Source organism: Acomys minous (genome assembly GCF_964271855.1).
Source record: "Acomys minous genome assembly, chromosome: 9".
Lineage (NCBI taxonomy): Eukaryota > Metazoa > Chordata > Mammalia > Rodentia > Muridae > Acomys > Acomys minous.
The window spans coordinates 53,413,623-53,436,735 of record NC_140490.1 but is presented as its reverse complement, the minus strand read 5'-3'; the positions used below and the strand labels follow the sequence as shown (position 1 = coordinate 53,436,735).

The window sequence follows — 23,113 nt, the reverse complement described above, 5'->3', positions numbered from 1 at the left end:
CCAACCTGGTCTATAGAATGAGTTCCAGGACAGCCAGGAATACACAGATAAACCCTGTCTCAAAAAACCAAAAAAGAAAACAAAGAAAGAAAAAAAAGAAAGAAAGAAAGAAAAAGAAAAAGAAAGAAAGAAAAAAGAAAAAAATTGAAGAACTTAGATTCGTATAAAAATGAACCAATTTAAAAATATGTAGGTTAATTCCTGTACAAAACAACTATGAGAAACACACACACACACCAGAATAATGTTTTTAAAGAAAATGAGAACATCCCAACAAGGTGATGTGTACTTTCCAACACTTTAAATGACATTAAGAAAATGGTCTAAGGCAGGAAAGAACAGAATGAGAAAAACTAGAGGATGGTGGATAAAATTGAGATGCTACTTTAAGGTAAGAGAGAGAGGGCTGGAAGTGTAGCCTAGTGGTTGGACACTTGCCTGGCAGGCAAGGCCTTGAGAAAAAGATACAGGGGGAGGAGAAAGGACAGAAGGAGGAGGGGAGGGATGGAGAGAAGGGACAGGAGAGGGGGAGCTGAGGGGGAGGGTGTTAGAAAGGAGGGGCAGGAGAGGAAGGAGAGGCTGGGGAGGAGGTGGGGGCTGGGAAGGAGTGAGTGCAGGAGGAGGAGGAGGAGGAGGAGGGAGAGAGAAAGAAAAGGTAAGGTACTGGGAAGAACATCAAGAGGTCCAAGGAGGCTCCAGTCTCAGGCCTTCTTCAGAAAGCCAGGGAGTGTGGCTGCCGTTCTGAGGTAGCTAGCTCTTCCCCATTTCTGGCAGCATTCTCAGAGGAGGCCCAATGGGATCCCAGGGTACACCCCTGCTGTGTTCCCTGTTCCCTGATTCCTCAGGCCTCATTGTTACAGGCCACTTTGAAGAAAGGCTCCTACCCCCTCCCCCATCCCCCCCCACCTCCCCCCACCACCACTCTTCTTGTACTGTCATATTTTGTTTTGCCCAAGAAAGAGCTCTAAAGGCCGCGTGCCTCTATATGGCCATGTGGTACTGTGTGACCATGGAGTGTTGTGTCGTGTTGTCTTGTATTGGCAGGGGGACCCTGGAAATGAAACTAGCCTCATGCGTGCTGTAAGAGGTCTCTCCCACTGAAGCGCACCGTCACCACCAAGCCTTCCTGGTTGATTTTCTGGTTCAAGTGTTGTGAAATAGTTTGCTATCTATGGAAGTGTTGCCTGGTCTAGATTTTTCACAGCCTGCTGAGATAGCTGAGTTGTCTTCTCTCCTTTCCGGGAAGGTCTGATTCTAAGAAAAAGGTGAAGTTACTCTGGCTTCTGCACCCTCTCCCCCAAAATGGCTTATTTTTGTTGTTGTTGTTGTTGTTGTTGTTGTTGTTGTTGTTGTTTTTTGTTTTTTCAAGACAGGGTTTCTCTATGTAGCCTAGGCTGCCCTGGAACTCTCTTTGTAGACCAGGCTGGCCTCAAACTCAGAGATCCGCCTGCCTCCGCCTCCCCTGCACTACCACTCCCAGCTGCCTTGTTTGTTCTTAGGAGTCTTTGCTTATTTGCAGTCTGACCTTTCTCTAGGTGGTTGTTTCGGTCCATAACAATGTTATCATCTGTGTGTTTTTTTTTCCTATTTGTATATATATTTTCTATGCTTATTTGTCAAACAGGCAACCTTAGAAGAGACCACACGATCCCATTTCCTCCTCACATTTTAAATTCTATAAATAACTTAATTCCTATTTTGATTTATTTTGCTATTTTAACTGTGACATTCTTTGGGAGAATGTGGTAACATCTTAGGTTGCAAGTGTCAGGAACTCAGTTCAGAGCAGCTTAAACAAATCCCAGGGCTTACGCAGAAGCTGGATCCCAAGGATCTGACCCCCAAATCAAGTGGGCTCAAAGCCATCTATCCATGAGGTGACCAGCCCTCCATAATTTCCTCAATCATAGGGTTCAGGTACAGGGCCCGGAACTTGAATGGCTAGAACCAGATGTGTCCCAGGTAACCTGGATGAGCTGGTCTCCCTGTCTGTCTTGCTCTGGCTTAGCTTCTCTTGGGCAGATTTTTCTCCACACAATGTCAGGCAGGCCAGAAATAGCCCCAGTTTGACTTGGGTGGCTGGCCTTCCTGGGAGGAAGGGACGGGACGACTGTTTCCTGACATTCTAGAAGGAGATCAAGGAGGACCTCACGTTGTCCCTGCTTTGCCCATATTCCCACCAGTCTCGAAGCCAGGGGCTGAGGGCTGGCGTGCCTCTCTTGGGTCATTTTCACATCCTGAAACTGAAGGCAAAGGGCCAGCCCTGGTTCAGAGTGGCACTGTGGCAGGATCTCTCCTTGTCCTGCACAAGAAAGTTGTTCATATTGTCCTCACTTGGTGTTAGAGGGAACCAGCTATGTGGGTTTAACTACCTTACAAATTATAACTTGGAAATTCATCCTTGTGGGAAAGGCATGGCCTCTTTACCATATCCTTTTCCTTCAGAAAATAATTTATTTTTAATATAATTTTAATTACTTCTTTGAGAATTTTGTAAATGCATATCATAATGTATTTTGATAAGTACCCCCATTCCTCCTCCTAACCTTCCTAGATCCACTCCTTATCTCCCTAACTGCTCCCAATTGTATCCCCCACCTTTTTTTTTTTTTTAAATAACTGAGAGAGTCTAATCTATGCTTCCCAAATGCTCCTTGTTGAGGCAATCTATGACCCAGAACATGGTCAACCTACCAGAAGGCACATTTGTTTGTTTTGTTTTCAAGACAGGGTTTCTCTGTGTAGCCTTGGCTGTCCTGGACTCACTTTGTAGACCAAGCTAGCCTCAAGAGGCACATATTTAAAGAAGATTGACACTTTCTCTGGCAGAAGCCATCTCAGGTTTTCCATGAGGGGTGGGGCCTGGCGAGCCTCTCCCCAATCCAGGATGGATTGCTGACTGGCTTGATCTTGTGCTGGTCTTGTTCAACCACAGCTCCCATGAGCCCATGAGCTCTGTCATGTCCCAGAGACACTGTCCTTGAAGCCCCCTCCCCGACCCCAACCAACCTCTGACCTTTTGTAATTTTTCCATCATTTCTTCCACAACAGTCCCGGAGCTTTGATGAATGGGTAGATCATAGGGATGTCTCATGTGAGGCTGAGCACCCCACAGGCATTTATTCTCTGCACTTTGACCTCTTGTAAGTTTCTGCATTAACCATCGTCCACTACACATAGAAACTTCTCTGATGACGTCTGAGAGCCTGATACATCTATAAGGAGAGAAATGCAGATTTAGGGAGTAGTTTGGTAATACTATATCAGTTTAGCAAAGCAATAGTGGGTTTACCTTGTAGACTTGTGAGGTCCCCAAACATTGGCTCTTAGCCAGATTTGCAGTTCCAAGCATGTGTTTCTTCCTGTGGAATGGGTCTTAAATCCAATCAGAAAATGGTTGGTTTACCTCTATAACATTTATGCCACTGTTATACCCACGGGCATACCTTGCCGTGCCAGTCACTGTTGTAGTTCACAGGGGTCACAGCTGGGTAGGGCTGTTGATGAATCCTCCCTTGAGCGGCCTCCACAGCACCTTCTGCTACTGTAAAGCTAGCCCTCCCTTCAGCCCCCTACACAGCACCTTCTAATACTATGAAGCTGGCAAGAAGAAAGGCAGCTTCCTAGTCAGTGTCAACGTTATCACCCCAGGTCCTGTGACAAAAATGTGTCTTTTGCCATAGGGTCTTATCACTAAGCTCTGTAAGTAGCCCAGAGCAATGAGAAAAACCTGCATTGTTCTGAGGGTCGCTGGCGTACCTCTAACCAACAACTGGAGAGATGCATCCCACACACTGGGCCTCCTATTTGGCAACCTAAGTGGGAAGAGAAGTTTAAGTAGGAGAGGGATTGGAAAGTCAGGGCAGAGATGACGGTAGGAGGAGACGTAACTAACACGTAAGTATGTTTGAAAAGCCATACGGAAACTTACAAGCTTCCTAAATATGTGCAATATGCATGTGTGCCCCTGAATATAAATCATATGTGCATGTTTTCAGGCACACGTATACCAAGACATATACAAAAGTTTAGTTGGAGTTAGCCTATAGGGGATAATGCTCCTCCAGGAAGCCACAGAAACCCTGTAATCACAGTGTGACTTCTTTGTGTGTGGGCATACTTAATTTGCAAGAGGGTTTCTTATGCTTAATATCCCCCAGTGGTTATAACAATCCTATAAGATAGAGGGCTGCTGTTCCTAATGTATAGATGAGGAAATTTAACATGATTGTGTATGACTGGGGATGTATTGGCCTGAAGTGAGTGATGCAGTGGTAGAGATCTAGCCTAGGATGCTCAGGGTCATCAGTTTGAACCCCAGAGATGACAACGCACACACACACTCACACGTGCACACACACATAATACGTGTGTATGAAATATCACATGACATCCATTTCTTTCTATGCTAACCAAAATTTTTTTCTTTTTTCTTTTATTTTATTATTATTATTATTATTATTATTATTATTATTATTATTATTATTATTATTTTGGTTTTTTGAGATAGGGTTTCTCTGTAGCCTTGGCTGTCCTGGACTCACTTTGTAGACCAGGCTGGCCTTAAACTCACTGCGATCTGCCTGCCTCTGCCTCCCAAACACTGGGATTAAAAGAGTGTACCACCACGCCCAGCCACTAACCAAAATTTTAATTAAAAAAATAAATAAAAGAAGTAAATAACTTGTCTGAAGACAAACATTAAGTACACCTGGTAAGAAGTAAAAACAGAACCAAATAATAAACAGGGGAAGAGAATTAACACATTATGTACTAATTTAAAATTGAACCTATTTTTATTAATCCTTCATTTAATTATTATAATAACTACTAGAGTCCAGGAAGGACAAATTCGTATTTTATTAAGCTGTGAAATGCCTGTATAATTGGACCCACAAGAGTTTTTCCCTTTCCTCTTAATGGTCCATTTCCTCAGAAGCCTTGGCTTTTTCATGTGAGCCAAGATACAGGAGAGGGGAAGGGAGCTCATGCTTACTGAGCGAGCTTCTGCCTATGGGTCTATGTCATCTGTGTTGAATTGTTGCAGGAATCCTGTTGGGTGGGCACTTACCTTGATGCTTTGCAAATGGGAAGATGGATTCTGGGCTGCTAAGTAACAGACATTGTGCTCCAAACACTGGAAGCCCAAAAGTGCATACACAGCCTATGTATCCGAGCTCATGGATGCCCAGCTGGTGCTTGGCTATCCATGCTCATGGATGCACAGCTGGTGCTTGGCCACCAGAGCTCATGGATGCACAGCTGGTGCTTGGCCACCAGAGCTCATGGATGCACAGCTGGTGCTTGGCCACCAGAGCTCATGGATGCACAGCTGGTGCTTGGCCATCAGAGCTCATGGATGCACAGCTGGTGCTTGGCTATCGAAGCTCATGGATGCATAGCTGGTGCTTGGCCGCCAGAGCTCATGGATGCACAGCCGATGCTTAGCTATCCGAGCTCATGGATGCACAATCATGTGCTTCTCTCTGTAGGTCCCTGAATTCCACCCCCGGGATCTCTTCCCATGGCCTCTCACCCTCACTGGGAGTGATTTGGCTTCATCTGTGACTCAGGATACCAAGCAAAAGAGTACCAAGTCAGAGTCCTGGGTCTCCCAGCCCCAGCCACACAGTATGCCATATGTCAAGTTTGATCTTAGCAGATTTAGCCTATTTGCCTACACCCTGCAGCCCCAAGTTTGAATCTGGATTCTGTATGTACAAGGTGTGCGGCCTTGGATATGTTACCCAGCGTTTGTATCCCAGTTTCTTTGTCCATAAGATGAGGAAAACAGTATATGCCAAATACATGATGAGGCTTTAATCAATTAAACTAGTGATTTGAATAAGGGCTGATATGTTGCTGTTTGTGGTAACAGCAGTCTAGGTTATATATCCCACATCTGAAAGGTCTGGATCCGGAAATATTTCAGATTTTAGAAATGTTTAAATCCTTGACCATAAACAATGTAGTATCTTAAAGATGGGACCCAAATCCAAACACGAAATTCACCCATATTTCATATACATAGCCTTAAGGCAATTTTGTACTATATTTGTAATAATTTGGTACACAAATTTCTGTGGTGGAAATTTCCATTTGTGCTGTCATGCCAGTATTTGGAGTACTTCAGATTTCAAATTTTTGGATTAGGGATGCTTAATGGAGTTCACAGGTTCATCTGTAAAGTGCTGGCTGATTCAGTCAATAGATCCGTCTGCTGCTCCAGATTTTAGTCATGAGCAGGACAAGTGAGGCCCCACCTTATGGAGTGAATATTCTAGAAGGGAAAGAAGAGAATAAAATGTTAGAAGCTAAGCAAGCACAGTAGAGATACAAGAAAAGGCATTCTTTTTGTTTATTTATTTATTTATTTTAATGTGCACTGGTGTTTTGCCTGCATGTGTGTCATGTAAGGGCGTTAGATCCCCTGGAACTGGAGTTACAGACAGTTGTGAGCTGTCATGTGGCTGCTGGGAATTGAACACGGGTCCTCTGGAAGAGCAGCCAGTGCTCTTAACCTCTGAGCCATCTCTCCAGCCTCGAAAGGGCATTCTTTAGATGAGGTGGGTTACAAAAGCTTCTTGTCAGGGATGGCATACCATCTGTATCTCCAAAGGAGAGCGTGTCATGCACACTCCTGGGAAAGGAAGTCCCAGGCAGATCCTGTGGAGAGAGAGAGCCGGAGAGTAGCCAGTGCAGCTGTGGCAGAGGGCTTGAGGACAGGGCTGGGGCAGAGGTGAAGCAGCCAGGCCCTTGTAGGCCTGTGAATGCATACTGTAGGCCTCTGTAGGCCCTTGTGTGAACGTTGTGGAAAGATATATCCTAACAGTACCATTCCCAGGCAGTGGAGCAAATGCCTGGAGAGGGTGAGCTAAGTGCTAGCATTAGGAATGGCCATTCAGTAAACTGCAGCCAGCCACGAGCAGCTCAGGTACCAGCTGCCTCCCCATTCCTGCCGTCAAGCATCTTACAATAACAGATCTTCTAAACCCGGCTCCATTCTGCGCTACTTAAAAAAAAAAAAAAAGATTTCTATTCCATTTTTACTACAGGTCGGTGTGCATATGCCACAGCACAAGTGTGGACGTCAGAGGACAACTTACGGTCAGCTCTGTCTTTCCATTATGGGTTCTGGGTGTTCAAACTCAGGTCATCATCGGTCTAATGAAACAACGTGCTTTTATCTGCTGAGCCATCTCACCTCTCCAGGTCACTTTGGCCTAAGCCTGCAGTGACAGAATGGCCTTTATGAAAGTGTCTCTGGTCCTAGCGCTACTTACGTAGGCATATGACTGGATGATGGTTGCTCAACTTTTCCCGAAGGACTGACACAGAAATGCCCATTCACTCCAGATAGGGTCACAGCACATCAGAGAAAGGATTCCAGTGAGGCAGAAGTGCGGGTAAGGGGGTGCTCAAAGGAGGTTACTTTCAGGAACATGGGAGCTGTATCATAAGACAGCAAAGCTGTGTCCCTGGACTTCCTGTACAGCTTGCAGAGTCTACACAGCTGAATACTCTCTTATCCTATAGCAACCACTTACTGTTTCCTTGAGGGGTCTTAAGAGTTCTGTGAGTTTCATAAATCTCCAGACCTCTCTCCTCTATCCAGAGGAGAAGTGTGCCTCCCGAGGGAACACCACAGTATGCATTCACTCTTATGTAGATTTATTTACCTAAGTTTTCTAAAATTTGAGTCATTACTTCATAATCTAGGCTAGCCTCAAACTCACCTCCCACCTTTCTCAGCCTTCCAAGCGCTAGCGCTGCAGGTGTGTGCCGATGCCCAGGCTTTGTGTAAAGGTGAATGGTAGCATCATCGCAGCTTGGCCTCCATTCCACTCCCAGAGTCTGGGGTCCAGAGAGAGGCAAGGGCTCTGCTTACTGCTGTGGTCTGGTTCCCAAGGGTAGTCAGTCAGAAAGCACAGTGCACGTCCATGTCATAGGAGCCTCAGCTCCAGCCAGCTTCTTCATCTGTTGCTCATTAGAGGAAACAGCCATCTGGAGCCAGATTAAAGGGGGATTTGTCTGTGCTGGAATGGTGGAGAGACCAAATGTCATCTTAGTATGACACGTCCCCAAGGCACTGTCCCTCAGGGACTAGGAGCGTTAATATCACTGTTCTTCCAGTAACACACTGATTTTGTTACCGGGCCCCTGTGAGAATGTAGAAACTGCTAAAAAAAGATACAGTTCACTGAATGTATAGAGCAGCTAGCAATTTTCCAAAGCCAGAAGAAAGTCACGATCTTTCTCAAGCAATTCAATGCACTGCCCACAATGCAATGTGCAGAGTCGTTCTCCTAGAGTTGATGTTGTTGTTTTCTTTCCTAGAAGCTCTTTTTGCTTAAGAAGGTTCCCAGCAACTATATGGCAGTTCTGTGCAGTTCTCTGACTTCAGAGAATTTAATGCCATCTTCTTGCCTCTATGGCGCACAGACACATCTGCAGGCAAAACATCCATATGCATGAAATAAAAATTAAAAATAAGTAGGTGAAATAAATCTTTTTTTTTTTTTTTTTTGAGACAGGGTTTCTCTGTGTAGCCTTGGCTGTCCTGGACTCGCTCTGTAGACCAGGCTGGCCTCGAACTCACAGCAATCCCCCTGCCTCTGCCTCCCGAGTGCTGGGATTAAAGGCGTGCGCCACCACCGCCCAGCTTAATAAATCTTATCAAAGAGGAAGACGGAAGCGAGCTGTCTTTGAATTATGAATTTGATGGGAAACTGAGCTACGACTTCAAGATCATGACAGCGCTATCATGCTTCCAAATGTGTCAGAGTTCATGGCTTTGCTAACCCCCTCCTTGGGAACTTTCCACTGAAATGGGTAATTCTGTTGTTTGGGTATTCAACCCTAAGATAGCAGTTGAGTTCAGCACTGCTGCTCTCAGAGAAATCGGAGTGAAGAGAACTGGGCTTTGAACACCTGCCTCAATCTTCCGGTTTGCCGTTGGGCTCTCACTGGGGTTTCAACACCCACCTCCATCCTGCTCTCAATTTCCCTTTCAGCTCTCATGGTTCCTTATATCTTGGTGATCTTGACACTGGCCATGCAGAGTTCACTTCCCCTTCCCCTTCGTTTCACCTGGCTTGTGGGATGCCTGTTTCCAGTCTCCTACTCATGCCTACTTGACAGGTCGTCCCTTCCATGGGCCTCCTCCTCACAGACTCTTCAGTCACCACCATTGCTCCAGGGTCTCTCTGGCCAGACCTCTCCGCTCCCTTCTCTCTCTCACCTAACCAACACGTCCTGCGCATTTGCCTGTGGAGGTTATCCAGTGAGTTCTAGGCTCCCATATTCCCTGTCCCTTAACTCAGGCTCTTCAATCCTCAGAAGCAGACTTGCCGTCAGACCCATTCAGGTGGTCACTGGTCTGTGGGCCTCTTCAGAATATACCATGGGCACTCTTTCATCAAGGCGTAGCTCTGAGCAACGCATCTGTTGGTTCTAAAAGTTTCTGTAAGTAGTCACAGCTTCTTGAGTCATGTGGGTGGCCTGGCCTCTCCAAGAGAAAAGCTTAGCACCCCAGAAACTCTATGGAGCTGAACCGGGATGCAGGGTTACTGTATACAGGGTTATTAACCAAGTAGGGGTTAGGGTTTTTATATTCAGTTGAACTGGGTGACAGATTTAGCTTGTCTTAGCAGGAGCAGTATGATTGCCATCTCTGTATGGGAGAAGCCTTTGCCGTAAACATCTGAGGAGTAAGGTGGATTTTTTTGTTTTGGTTTGGTTTTTTTGTTTTTTTGAGACAGGGTCTCTCTCTCTCTCTCTCTGTGTTATCCTTGACTATCCTGGACTCGCTTTGTAGACCAGGCTGGCCTCGAACTCACAGTTATCCACCTGAGCCTGCCTCTGCCTCCCAAGCCCTGGGATCAAAAGCGTGCGCCACCACGCCCAACAGGATGCTTTCTGCACACACTCTCAACATTTGCCCTTGGCCACCTCCCCTCCCCCTCTGTGGGAAGGTGTTGCCACTCCTGTGAGGGTGAGGCGTTAGTCCCTGACTTGGTGAGACCCATGTCGACAATACATCAGGACTTTATTCTGTCTACCAGTTGTGATGGAAAATGGATTCTTATTCCTCTGGAATTGTACACTCCAAATAAGCCCTTCCTTACGCCTTGGTCTTAATGTTTTATCACAGCAGGAGAGGAGTAACTAATACAGTGTGCTTACTGACTAAGCTGCAGTGTGCACCGAAGAAGCAAAAAACAAGCAGTCCATAGCAAATCAAAAGCCAGTGCTTCAAAGAATACATGTAGGTTATTATAAACCTGCTCTTTTTCATGGAGCTAACGTGTTGTGAGAAGCTGGGCATGGTGGCTCATGCTTGTAGTCCCAGCACTTGGGAGGCAAAGGCAGGCAGATCTCTGTGAATTTGAGGCCAGCCTGGTCTACAGAGTGAGTCCAGGACAGGCTACACAGAGAAACCCTGTCTTGAAAAAACAGGATAGCCAAGGCTACGCAGAGAAACCCTATCTTAAAAAACAAACAAACAAACAAATAACCAACCCTCCAAAATAACAAAAATAAAACAAAACCCTATTGTGAGGTGTAGGAAATGACCTTGCTGAAAGGGTTTTTCAGTGAAAAAGTATTTCAGATACAGGGGTAGGAGGCTGGAGTGGGGGCAGGAGGGTAGTATTTTTAAAGGTCCCAAATAATATTGGGGTCTAGGCAGCCAGTTGGATTGGTTTGTCTAAGGGATACTTGGCCAAATGTGATTGCAAAGGCAAATAAATTTGGATCCCTTTGGGGCAGGTACCAGGTGGAAGCTTGGAGGCTAAAGGACAGTGAGAGGGTGTGGCAGAGACTGTTGCCATGGACGAGGGAGGAAGTAGGAAGGAAAAAGATCATTGTAGTCGAAGGTGTCCCCGGGACTCAGTAAGGACTGGAGGAGGACACAAGCCATCAGTGAGTCATCACCAAACTCAGCAGGGCTCAGGGCAAATAGGCTGGGGAGACTTGATGCCTGGTACCAGGACTTTCAAGTGAAGCCAAAAGGTGAAAAACCAAGCTCAGGAATTAAGTCTCACCCACGGCAAAGGGTCAAGGAGTTAGGTTGTCAAGACTGTCTGGGGGTACCTCCGTCTCCAAGAGTACCAGAGGTGTGCCAGATGCTCAGTCACTTCCTTGGACTTAGGGCTGTGTTTATACTGTCTGAAAGGGATCATTTACCAATTGCCAGGGATTGGGTGGGGGTGGGGAACTCCAAGGTACCTGGCTCTGGAACGCCAGAGAAGGGCTTTTGGTGGTTCTTAGAATGCCCAGAACTGCTGTCATTTTGGTACACCCCTGCCCTTAACCCCAAGTCTTGCAAGCAGACAATATTTTAACCTTCAAAAGCTCTATGCAACTGAAGGAAATCTGCATTTATTGCCTCTTCTTTTCTTTTTTTCCCCACATCATAGGCCAGACTGAGCCTATGGTGACAAATTCACCTGCCTCAGCCTGTGGAATTCTGGGAATTTGTGTGAGTGGGTTCAAGGTGGGCACGGTGTTGCATTACTTACAGTTCTGCCTCCCTTGAACAAGAATGGAAATTGATTGTGTGTGTGTGTGTGTGTGTGTGTGTGTGTGTGTGTGTGTGTGTTGTGGTGCAGTGTGCTAAGGCTCGTGTATGGAGGTCAGAGAACAACTTTTGGGAGCCTGGGTCTCTTTAATTCTTCTCCTGTGCTTCGTACTTGAGGCTGGCTGGCTGGGTGTTCACCATGGTTCGGGCAGATGAGGCAGTGAAGAAAGGGCCTGTGCATAAAGGTGGGATCAGGTGTGGCTCTCTAACCTCTGCCATGGGAACCCTCCAGCATAGTCATTAAGAAAAGCGGGGATGGGGCTTGGGGCTTGGTTAGTCTCCACAGGAGGTCTCTGTAGGGGGCCAGTCCCAAGCTGTAAACATTCTAGAGGAAGAAGCTGCAGTTGTTACTTTTTGCACACTAACTGATCTGTGGTTGCTTGCACACTAGCTGATCTGTGGTTGCCCAGACTCCCAAGGAAAGTTTTGCCGTTCCCCTTAAGCCTGGCCCACATAGCTTTGTCAATTTACCGTAGGCCAATTGGTCTCGGAGTCCTCCACAGGCCATGCTCGGGTGTCAAAATACATGCTCACTCACGATTTCACTTACTCAGGACTTCCTCTGCCTCCTTCGCTGCTCTCCTGCCTGCCTCCCTTCTCCACCTAAGCAGCACAGGGATTATAGGAGCTCGCAGCTATATCTGCTTTCCACATGGGTTCTAGGACGGAGTTGAGGTCAAACTTTTACCTCTTTGAGCCATCTCCCTAGCCATACAAGTTATGTGATTCTCCGTGACAGAACTATTCAGAAGCTTCTCTTGCCTTCCGACCTGTGCAGCATGTTCTTTCTCAAGTTGTTTCTGGACAGAGCCGTGAGTGGCAGAAAGTTGTTTTCAAACATGTTTACCTTGTGTGTCCCTTCAGTGTCTTGACTCTAGTAAAGAGTAGGGTGGCGTTTGCAAGATCAAAGCCTGCGCCCCTGAACCTTGCACTTCCACAGTCTCCGCTCCGCATGGTCTTTCTCTTCATCCAGACTGGAAAGACCAAATTTTAACTGTGAAGATACAGCAGGAGGCAACATGGTACTTTTCCAAAGGAGCTGGAGGCTTGGACCGACTTAATGGTTTTAGCTTTGTGCGAAGGTCACCCTGTCTCTTCTCTGGACACTTCCTGTTTGACCTCTGTAGCCATCTCCTTTCTGCACCCCCAATATCTGCTTAACTCTTCCCTCATTGAGCTGTACTCCATCCAAGTCTGAGTTCCACCTTGATCTCGGGGTTCTGTAGAAGGAAGACCCCTGCCTGGAACTCCAGCTCTTCTCCGGGTTACCCACCGAGAACCTGCCCCCCCTGACCCTGCAGTGCCAGGAAGGGGCTAACCTCTCCAGCTGCTCCCTCTTTGGCTTTTCTTCTCCCACACAGTTGGTGCCTGAGCTGGCTGCCCTAGACCCCACTTCACAGCCTTTTTGGTTTTTCTCTATTCTATTATTTTACAACTTTTTGGACTTCCCCTGGCAATCCCCCAGCCTAAGCTTCCATTACAATCTCCCTGTATGAACAGGCTCCTCTTTGTGCTGGAAACGGAACTAATGAAGGCATATCAAGCCAGCGGGAGTATTCCCTTTGAAACCTAATGCACAAATTTGCAAATTATGAGCCAGAGAGACCAAATGACTGGTTGGTTGACCTGCCCTTTATAATTATTTTCCAGACTCTTACCACTTCCTGGCCATCTTAGAATAAACATTCCCATTATAAAATCATTGTGCCCCCCCCCTTTTTAAAATTCATGCCATACAACATAGCAAGACCTCCAATACACTTTTATTGGGACAAATGGGGGGTAGATATGCTCTCATTTGTAATAATTTTCAATCTTTCTAGGTTTCCCCATCATTTGTGACTGGAACCTCATGTCCACAAGGGAGGAATATATAGTTAGCTTGGTGTAGGTACGTCTTCTAAGTGCACTGAGGACCTAACCGGTGAATATTAATTACTCTGCCCCCAGACCTCACTGGTTTGGAGAAATGTAAAGGGTCACATAGACTTTCTGTGTGCTGTAGACTCGGTGCTGGATTGGTTCTTTTGCTAACAGTTGAGATTTTCTTTCCCGTTCATGCTGATCAATTAGTGACTATTCAGTCATCAGCAACAGCTTTCAGTAATGGCTCTCCATCTGAAAGTGGATGGGGCCGATGGTACCCAGGGTGCCCAGTTCTTTCCCGTTTGCCTAGGACTTACTGGGTTTTGGCACTGAGCACCACAGGTTCTGGGAAGTCCCTCAGTCTAGGACAAACAAGGATACCTGGGCGACCCCGAGATGGCCAGGCCCCATTCCCACTCACCCGTCCCGTCCCTTCCCAAGGCATATCAGAGTCAAGAGTGAGACTGAAGATGGTGCCCAGTTGCTAGCGTGCAGGTCGCCCTGAGTTTGAGCTGCAGTGCTGTATAAACGGGTACGGTGGCAGACACCTGTCATCCCAGCTCTCAGCAGGGAGAACCTGCAGGGTCAGATGTTCAAGGTCACCCTCAGCTACACAGTTTCAGGCCAGAATCCTCACCTGAGAGAGCCCTGCTCTCTTCGGTGATGCCTGTTGAGGTAACAGCTTAGCGTTCCACTGGCTGTTTAGAAAGGCCTTAGAAAAGCCTTCTCCTGCAGCTCAGCAGCTCCGGTCCCTACAGATAGATAGGCGAGCTTCCAGACACTTGCAGAACAAATTCTGATGGAATGAGCAAATGGTGCTGAACACACAGTTCCGCTGTCTTAGGCAGAACATAATTACTGACCAGTTAAGTTCATTTTAAACATTAATGACTTCGAGTATGTCAACTTTGAAACTGGAGGAAGTGTTCAGCTTTTTGCTCAATAATAAATAAATAAATATCTCTGTTTCCCATACCAGCACTTTGAAACTAAAGACAGTTCAACCAGGGGAGAACCAGATACAGAACTCTGGCACTAGTGTAGGACACGTCTTGCAGGCAGGTTTGTGTCAGCTGTAATTTCCAAGGGAGCGAAAGAAATATCTGAATTTGGTGATTTGCCCCAGAGCTCTGTCCTTAAAAAAAAAAAAAAAAGCTGTCTAAATTCAAGCAAATGGCAGGCTCCATTGAGGAAAAGTGGATTGAGTAAACTAAAAATGGGTCAAAAATATTATAGGGTTATGGAAATTAGAAGTTGGAGCAAGCGGCTGCCTTGTTTTGTTTGAAATTTATTTGAAAATGTCCAGACAGTGGGATCTTGGAGATCCTGGCTTCTGGCGGCAGCTGTGTTGTAAAACGTCTGGTCTCCTAGGCTGGTTGAGCTTGGAAGAGACTTCATGCTTAGCTGTGGGAGGGGGAGATTCTATAAATACTCATACGTAGATGAGGCTGGCCTCAAACTCATAGAGAACGGCCTGCGTTTGCCTCCCAGTGCTGCGGAGGTACTATAAAACCACCAACCAACCAACCAACCAACCAACCTACCCAATTAGCTAAACCCCGGGTGGGTCTCGGAGCCAGTTGGTAATAGATGGAGTGAGACAAGAAGTTAAGAACTTGCAGATTTAAACGTGGAGTGTGTCTGTGTGTGTGTGTGGGGGGTGGCGGGTGTGTGTGTGTGTGTGTGTGTGTGTGTGTGTGTGTGTGTGTGACTTGTCTCATGAATTTGCAACTTTTTTTTTCTCCCAAAGGAGACAGTGAAGATCAGATAAAGGTTGTTTCAAAAGACAAATAGTTACTTAAGCTGTTCTTTGAAATGGAGCCAAATAGCCATATATAAAAGGTTGAGGCTTCCCCTTGCCTTCTGGGTTTGCTTTTTGCTTAGGTAGAGTTACAGCTGGCAAAGGGAGCTAACTGCTACCTAGTGGGGCTGGCCAAGGAAGCAGAAAGGTGCGTCTGAAAGAACTCGAGCTAGGCAGGCTGGATTATATAGGGAGAAGACACTGGTGGGTTTTCAGACAGGAGTCATCACTGTTCTCCTAGAGCTTTCCTGTTTTTAATTGGAAGACTTAGCTGAGCACATAGGCACCCACCACTTGTAATCCCAGTACTTGGTAGGAGGAGGGGGTCAGTCAAGAAGATCAGGAGTTCAAGGCCAGCCTCAACAACACAGTAAGTCCAAGTTCTGCCTAGCTACATGAGATCCAGTCTCAAGAAAATAACACCCTCCCCAAATAAATTTAATAATAGAGAAACTGAGGCACACTGAGGGCAGCAAATGGTCTCAGGGTGCACAATTGCACCACCACACTGTGCTGTATTTGCCTATTCCAGTCTTGTAGTAGGACTGTAAGGTTAATTGTGATCTTTTTAAAATGCTTATGTATATGTGTGTTTTGCTTGCATATGTGCCTATGTACCATATGCATGTCTGGTACCTTCAGAGGCCAGGAGAGGGTGTTGGATACCTTGGTTCTGGAATTACAAGTAGTTGTGGGTTGCCATGTAGGCTCTGGGAATAGAACCTGGGACCTCTGGAAGAGCAAGCAGCAAGTTCTCTTAACCACTGAGCTATCTCTCCATCCCCATCCAACCGTATTTTTAATATCTCCATTTTTTAGAAGAAGAAAAAAGGAAACTGAGGCATAGATGAGCATCTACCATAATGGGACACCAGAAAAGGGCTAGCCAAACAAATGTATCCACTTTTGATTCTTCTGTCATCCTCTTAGAAACCAAGTATAGGGCTGGAAGGGTGGCTCAGAGGTTAAGAGCACTTGCTGCTCTTCTAGAGTTCGTGAGTTCAATTCCCAGCAACTACATACTGGCTAATGACCTTCTGTAATATGATCTGCTACCCTCTTCTGGTGTGCATGAAGATGATGTACTCATACACATAAAATAAATAAATCTTTAAAAAAGAAACTGGGTATGGGTGGCACGAGGGGACGTGTGTGCAAGTGCTTTTGTGCGCACTTGCCCATTTAATCCCCACAGTACAGTGGCTTCTGCTATCTACATCCTGCAGATGAGAAACTTGAGGTTATAAATGTCAGTTACTTGTCAGAATTCTATTTAAATCCAGCACTGTGCCCTGTCAAACAGATAGTGTGGGTAAAAGGGCTTCCTATGGTTATATAAAGATAATCAAGGTTTCCAACACCCGTATTTCGTCAGGCTGGGGAAAGATGCAGATATCGCAATGCATTGCACAACACAAGTGGCAAGATGCAACCTTGGAAGTGGGGTAGGGGTAAAACAAGAAATCTAGGGCAGAGATCAGCCATAGATAGCCTATGGCCATACTCTGGCCTGTGCTGGTATTGTCCACTGTTTTTTGTTCTTGTTTCTTTTCTTTCTTTCTTTCTTTTTTGTTGTTGTTTATTTGTGCTTTTTAAATTTATTTTTGTGTTTTGAAAATTATTTTATTATTATCATTATTATTTATTTGGGTTTTCAAGACAAGGTTTCTCTGTGTAGTCCTGGCTGTCCTGGAACTCATATGTAGGTGAGGTTGGCCTCAAACTCATAGGGAACCGCCCGTCTTTGCCTCCCAGTGCTGGGACTAAAGATGTACACCACCATGCCTGGCTTTTGTTTTCTTTAAGAAATTATTTTTAAAAATGTATGTGTCTGAGTGTTTTTGCTTGCTTGTATGCACCACATGTGTGCCTGATGCCTGCAGAGGTTTGAAGAGGGAATGAGATTTCCTAGGACTGGTGTTATAGATGGTTGTGAGCTGCCATGTGGGTGTTGGGAATAAAGCCCAGATCTTCTACAAGAATAACCCACACCCCTAACTGCTGAGCCATCTCTCCAGCCTGGTTTGATTTTCAACCAGTTGAGAACAGCATCAAAAGAACAGACTGCCTCACAACATGAAGGGTTACGTTACTTTTGGATTTCATTGTCCGCACGCTCGAGCTTTGTTTGCTGCCAAACAGTCACAGTGTGATTTAGTCACATTCGTGCCATGACAGCAAGAGAAGGCGTGAACGAGCCATCCACAAGCTTAAAATGATTATTACCTGGCCCTTGGAGAAAAGATATTGCCGACTGATATGGTATGATAAGCTATTTGCCTGGAGTTTTTAAAGAAAATGCCCAATCACAATTCTGAGTTTTCTGGATAATGCAGGCCTACTCTCTCAAGCCCAAAAACGGTTAGTTAAAAAGTACAGCCAGATTGATGAGTAGCTCAGTGGTGGGATGTTTCCCTAGTATCCTGGGGTTTAATGCTCAGCCCTACACACACACACACAGACACACACACACAGACACACACACACACAATGAGACATATTTCAGAACTGTGGGGGTTTTGTTGTTTTGAAAAACAGGCTTACCTCACTTGATTTTTCTTGTATAAAAACTCTATAGTGGTGCTGGAGATGTAACTCACTCGGTAGAGTGCTTGCCCAGTCAAGGTTGGATCATGCCTATAATCCCAGCCCTTAGAAGACAGAGACAAGAACTAGAAATAGAAACTCATCCATAGCTGCATCATAAGCTCAAGGCCAGCCTGGGACACAGGAGACTCTGTCTTGAAAACAAACAAACAAAAAAACAAACAAACAAAAACAACCAGCAGCAATACAAATGTATGTGGATTCTAGGACCTGTGCATGGAGACTCTGGTATGGTTTTCAGAAGATGAATACCTGATAAAGCGATTTGATGAACACAACATGGTCTTTCTAGACGTCAGGGGTCAGGGAGCTACATGTCTTAGAGACAGCATCAAAAGTGGCCTTGTCGATGTCATGTACATGTCAGTCAACCTCTGAGGAAGTGTGGCAATCATTAAAACCAGCCACCAGCACTGGGATTTTGGACACAGAAGGGGAGCAAGGGAAGCAACCCAGAGTTCTGTTACCTGTCACAGAATGGTATGGGACTTAATTACTTTGTCATCTTAGCAGCCTGTCTGCACAGGATCCAGAAGAGTATTTAACACCCAGACCATCATGAGCATTTTATTTTCTAATTGTGACAAAATCTTTTTTTTCCCCTCAGACAGGGTTCTGTGTCCTGGACTTGCTTTGTAGACTAGGCTGACTTCAAACTCACATGGATCCCCTTGCCTCTGCCTTCCTGAGTACTGGGATTAAAGGCGTGCCCCACCACGCTCAGCTATCAAACCTTGAACCTAATCTAATGGCCAATATGAGTTTTCTTTGACCGCAGCCTCATCTTCAAAGCCTCACCCTTGAAGGATGCCCACAGGGGAAAAAAAATCCGTGACGGGCAGCCAGAAAGGACTGATCTTTTCCAGGGACTCCTTTTTTATATCCTGGATGATGGGACTCCCTCCTTGTCTTCTTCCTTGCCGTCATGGTCCCTGTGGCCTGGCGCCAGGCTGCCACCGCAGTCCAGGGAAGCCAACACTGTTCCTTGAGGCCACTGTGGAAGCCTCTATGACCTTTCAAGAGTAGCTCCGTGGCACGTCTGCCATTTGTTTTCTCAGGAAAGAAGAGAGCCACTTTTGAAGCAGGTCGCGCAGAATACTTCTGTTAGTTTGCTTTTCTTTTTTATCTCTTGTCCTGTGATTGTTTTCAGAGGAACATCTGGCATTATCTAGACTTGCTGGCTTTGAGCTTCATGGTTTTCTGCTCCTTTCACAGCTAGTATTTTACCTGACTTTGTAAAGACTTGATATGTTGGTCTTACAAAGTAACAAGATGGGCGTTGAAAGGAGATATAGAAGTGACCCACAATTGTAACCTCAGGCCTCAGGAAGCTGAGACAGGATGATTGCTGAGAGTTATATAAGTGAATTCAAAACCATCGTTGGCTTTACATAAACAGAGCTTAAATAAAACGATGAGTTCTGAGCAGTACTGTGATGGCTACTTGGAATCCAAATGATCTCAAGTTATTTTGAACTTGAACCTGTTTCAAGCAACCTGGCCTGTTGCTCACAATACAATTCCTCTGTCTCCCAGTCTCATGTCCCTGCTTGGCTTTGAGAAACTTTGTTACGATGATATGCTAGAGTTATGAAGGTCAGCTTCCAAAGAGACTAATACTGCCTGAGTTTTGATGCTTAAATAGAAAGTGGTGGGATGGAGATATGGCCCAGTGGTTAGGAGCACTGTCTGCTCTTCTAGAGGTCCTGAGTTCAGTTCCCAGCAACCACATGGTGGCTCACAACCATCTCTACTAGGGTGTGATGCCCTCTTCTAGCATGCAGGGGTACATGCAAGTAGAGCACTCATATACATTAAATAAATAAATAAACTACTACTACTACTACTACTAATAATAATAATAATAATAATAATAATAATAACGAAAGTGGTAAAATCATCAGCCCAAGGACCAAGTACAGGTGTGAGTATGTGTGTGTGTGTCAGTGTGTGTCTATATGTACTTCCGTTTTAAAATCTGTTAATTATCTGATAACATTTTAAAAGCTTGTGAGCTGTTTCAAGAAAAGATTTTTCTCTGTTTTGGGACATTGGAAAAGCTGGGCAGCACTGGGTCCCTGGTTCAGTGTTAGTAAGCTGCTTGCTTTGGGAAGGGCGCGGCGGTGGTGGTGGTGGTGGTGGTGCAGGTGGTACAGGTCTTTCTTACTCCCATCCCATCATCCCCTCCCTCTTCCAACATCCACATACCTTGGCCAGATGGTAGCTGCATCTGCCTTGTCTTCCTGCCTCCACCAGCGCTGTGCTCCCTCCCTTCCCCGTGCATGGGAGAACACAAGGCCTACCCACCATTGTGATTATTGTTCTGGTCGCTGGAGGATGTTCTGCTTACTTTCTGGCCTCCTTTTGACTGAAGAGTTAGAAGTTGCCTTCCATAAGGAACAGGATGGAGGGATCTTGAACAAAGGCATGCAGGATTCAGCCCGTGCCTGGGTAGAGGCTGCCTGAGAAACGTGCCTGTGTTGTATGGCACAGTAGGGTAGCCATGATCAAAAACAATTAAATCTCCCTTTCAAAGTACTGAACACAAGAAGAGAGGGCTCCTAACAGAGAAGTGGTGGTAACTGAGCAATAAGATGTGAAATACGACGATGTGATTTGGGGATGTACCGAGTGACAACACAGTGCCACGCGTATGCAAATATTATGTCAGCTAACAAATAATCATTACCTTGGTTCTATAGCCAAAATCACACCCAGAGTCCAAATCCTGTTCTGCCTTCATTAACTGGAAGTTAAACCCATACCAGGCTAATGAGGAGTCCCTCTGGTCCTACCCGGGCCTCCTCTGATTGCTCAGTTCTTTACTGGTGTGTGGGCCCAACTATGTGCGCTGTTAGCCCTCTTTTGTTTCTTTCTGACTGCAAAGGTTACCCTGAGCCAGGGGAAGGTGGCATCTGAAGTGTTCACTTGAGGACACTTGTCAGTAGTGATGTCTAGAGCGAACAGAGCACAGATAATGTCCTTGTTGGAAGTTAACAGCTCAGCTGTCCCAGTCATTGGCTAAAAGAAAAATGCCTGCTCTGTTACCACAGAGACCGGGCAGAACAAACCTTCCGCCTAGGCTAGCAAATAAAAAGTCATCGCAGATTCCTTAGGCCGTTCATCAGAGCTAGGGCAGACATGCCAGGGCAAACTGCAGAAATGGTTGCTGAGGCATGGTTTTGGTTGGGGGGGGGAGGGGCGTGGCAAGGCCTCTGTACCGTGGCTTTAAACCATAAATCATGTGGCAACACCCCAGCCTCCCACGCCGCCCCTCCTGTTCGATCTGCGTGATGTGAATTCTTGAGTTCACTTTACTTTGGCATCCACCAGCATGCCCTCCGTAAGATCAGGTTGAGGCAAAGGAAAGGGGCAAATCTGGCACCTCTGACTCCCTCTCTGTCAGTAGCCACAGCCTAACCGAAGGTATATTTTGCATAAAGGAATGAAGCCATCAGAATGGTCCATTCAACTATTCCCTTTATATAGCCCCTTCCCATCCCCCACCCCCACCCCCATTTGCTTGCTTGAGACAGGCTATCTCTATGTGGCCCCAACTGTCCTGGAACTTTCTGTGTAAACTAGGTCGGCCTCAAACTCACAGGGAACCTGCCTGCCTCTGACCCTGGAGTGCTAGGATTAAAGGTATTCGGCACCGTGCCAAGCTTGATTGGTTTTTCTAAGACAAGATCTCATTTGTAGCTGGGCTATCAGAGTTTAGATTTTGCAATTTCCCCCATCTCGGGCTCCCAAGGGCTGCGGCTACAGGCTTGCACTGCTGCCTCTTGGTAAGAGGAAGATGGGAGTTTGGGGGATTAATTAGCCCACTTAAAAGCCTTAAGGTGTATGTTTTTCTTTTACATTATTAAGGACAGTAATCAAATCCCAGCACTTGGGAGGCAGAGGCAAGTGGATCTCTGTGAGTTCACGGCCACCCTGGTCTACAAAGAGAGTTCCAGGACAGCCAGGGCTGTTATACGGAAAAACCCTGTCTTGGGGAAGAAAAAAAAAAAAAAAAAAAGAACAAGTCAAGCCAAACGATGGTGGTGGCGGCCGTGCACAACTTTAGTCCTAGCCCTTGGGAGGCAGAGGCAGGCAGATCTCTAAGTTCAAGGCCAGCCTGGTCTATAGAGTAATTTCCAGGAGAGCTAAGGCTACAAAGAGAAATCCTATCTCCAAAACAAAACAAATAAAATGAAAACAAAAAACCAAATAAACAAAACAGAAATCAAAATATCAGCTCATTAGCAGGATCAGAAATATGGGCTATTTTTCAAAAGAAGAAAAAGAGTAACAAAGGCAACACTGAAATCACACTCAGCCCGTGGCCAGCTTCCTTCTAAAGTGTGAGCAGGAGGAATCTCATTTAGCTTTATGGACAACCCTGAGAAACAAGAGCTGCCACTGGGCATTTTTTATTTGTTATTTCATAGAGGGAGGGTCTGGTGATTACAGAGGCAAGGGACCCATCCCTGGACCTGCTCTAAGCTTAGCAGTTTAGAGAGGAGATTGGCCTCCACCTCTGGAAGTGAGCACACGGGACTGTTGAACAGATGTGGGAAGACCATCTCTATTCCCTAGGTTTCCTCGCCTGTAAGTCAAAGAAACTGTCTTTGGTGATTGCAGAGGTTCCTGCCTGTCAGCGTTCCAAATGTATCCTGACCATTCCAAATCAGTCGCTACGGTTGCCCAGTGGCTGCTACTCCATCATTACAGTGACTGGTGGGAAGAGAGCAGAGTCAGGCAGGGAGAGAGAGGCGGCAGGGTGGCTGCTGCTTCTTGACCTAGCAACTGCCACAGTGTCCCAGCTGTGTTCCACCTAGAAATACCCATAGGACCAGCCTTGGTCCCTCCCCCCTCCCCACCCCCCAAGCACTCAGCAATCTCTGTGAGCTGGCTGGCCGCACGGAACACAGGTAAGCTGAGAGAATTCCAAGCCTTGTACCCAGACCTGCTCTTCCTGGTTTCCCTGAGTCACAATGACAGATACTTCCAGGAATTTTACAACGGCCCAGAAACATTTGTTCTTTCTTCAGAGTCCTGGAAGTGGGAAACTTACGGTGAGTGGGAAAGAGACTACACAATGCCAGGAGTTTGGTAAAATGACCACCGATGTGATGGCATTCTGAAGCTAGGTGCTCAAATATTGCAAATAATACTGTGTTGACAGTTCCAGACATCTGAGGCTCTGTGTGAAACAGAAACCAGTGGCTATCACGTTTCGACACAGCATGCAAGCAAAGGTGTGTTTACTGCCC

The 23,113-nt window shown here is 46.1% G+C and overlaps 1 protein-coding gene across 3 annotated transcripts in view; it reads left to right on the top strand.

The window, feature by feature from the left end:
* Nucleotides 1-23,113, top strand: part of GCNT2 (glucosaminyl (N-acetyl) transferase 2 (I blood group)) — a 92,525-nt gene that overhangs the window by 35,882 nt on the left and 33,530 nt on the right. The window lies entirely within an intron of this gene.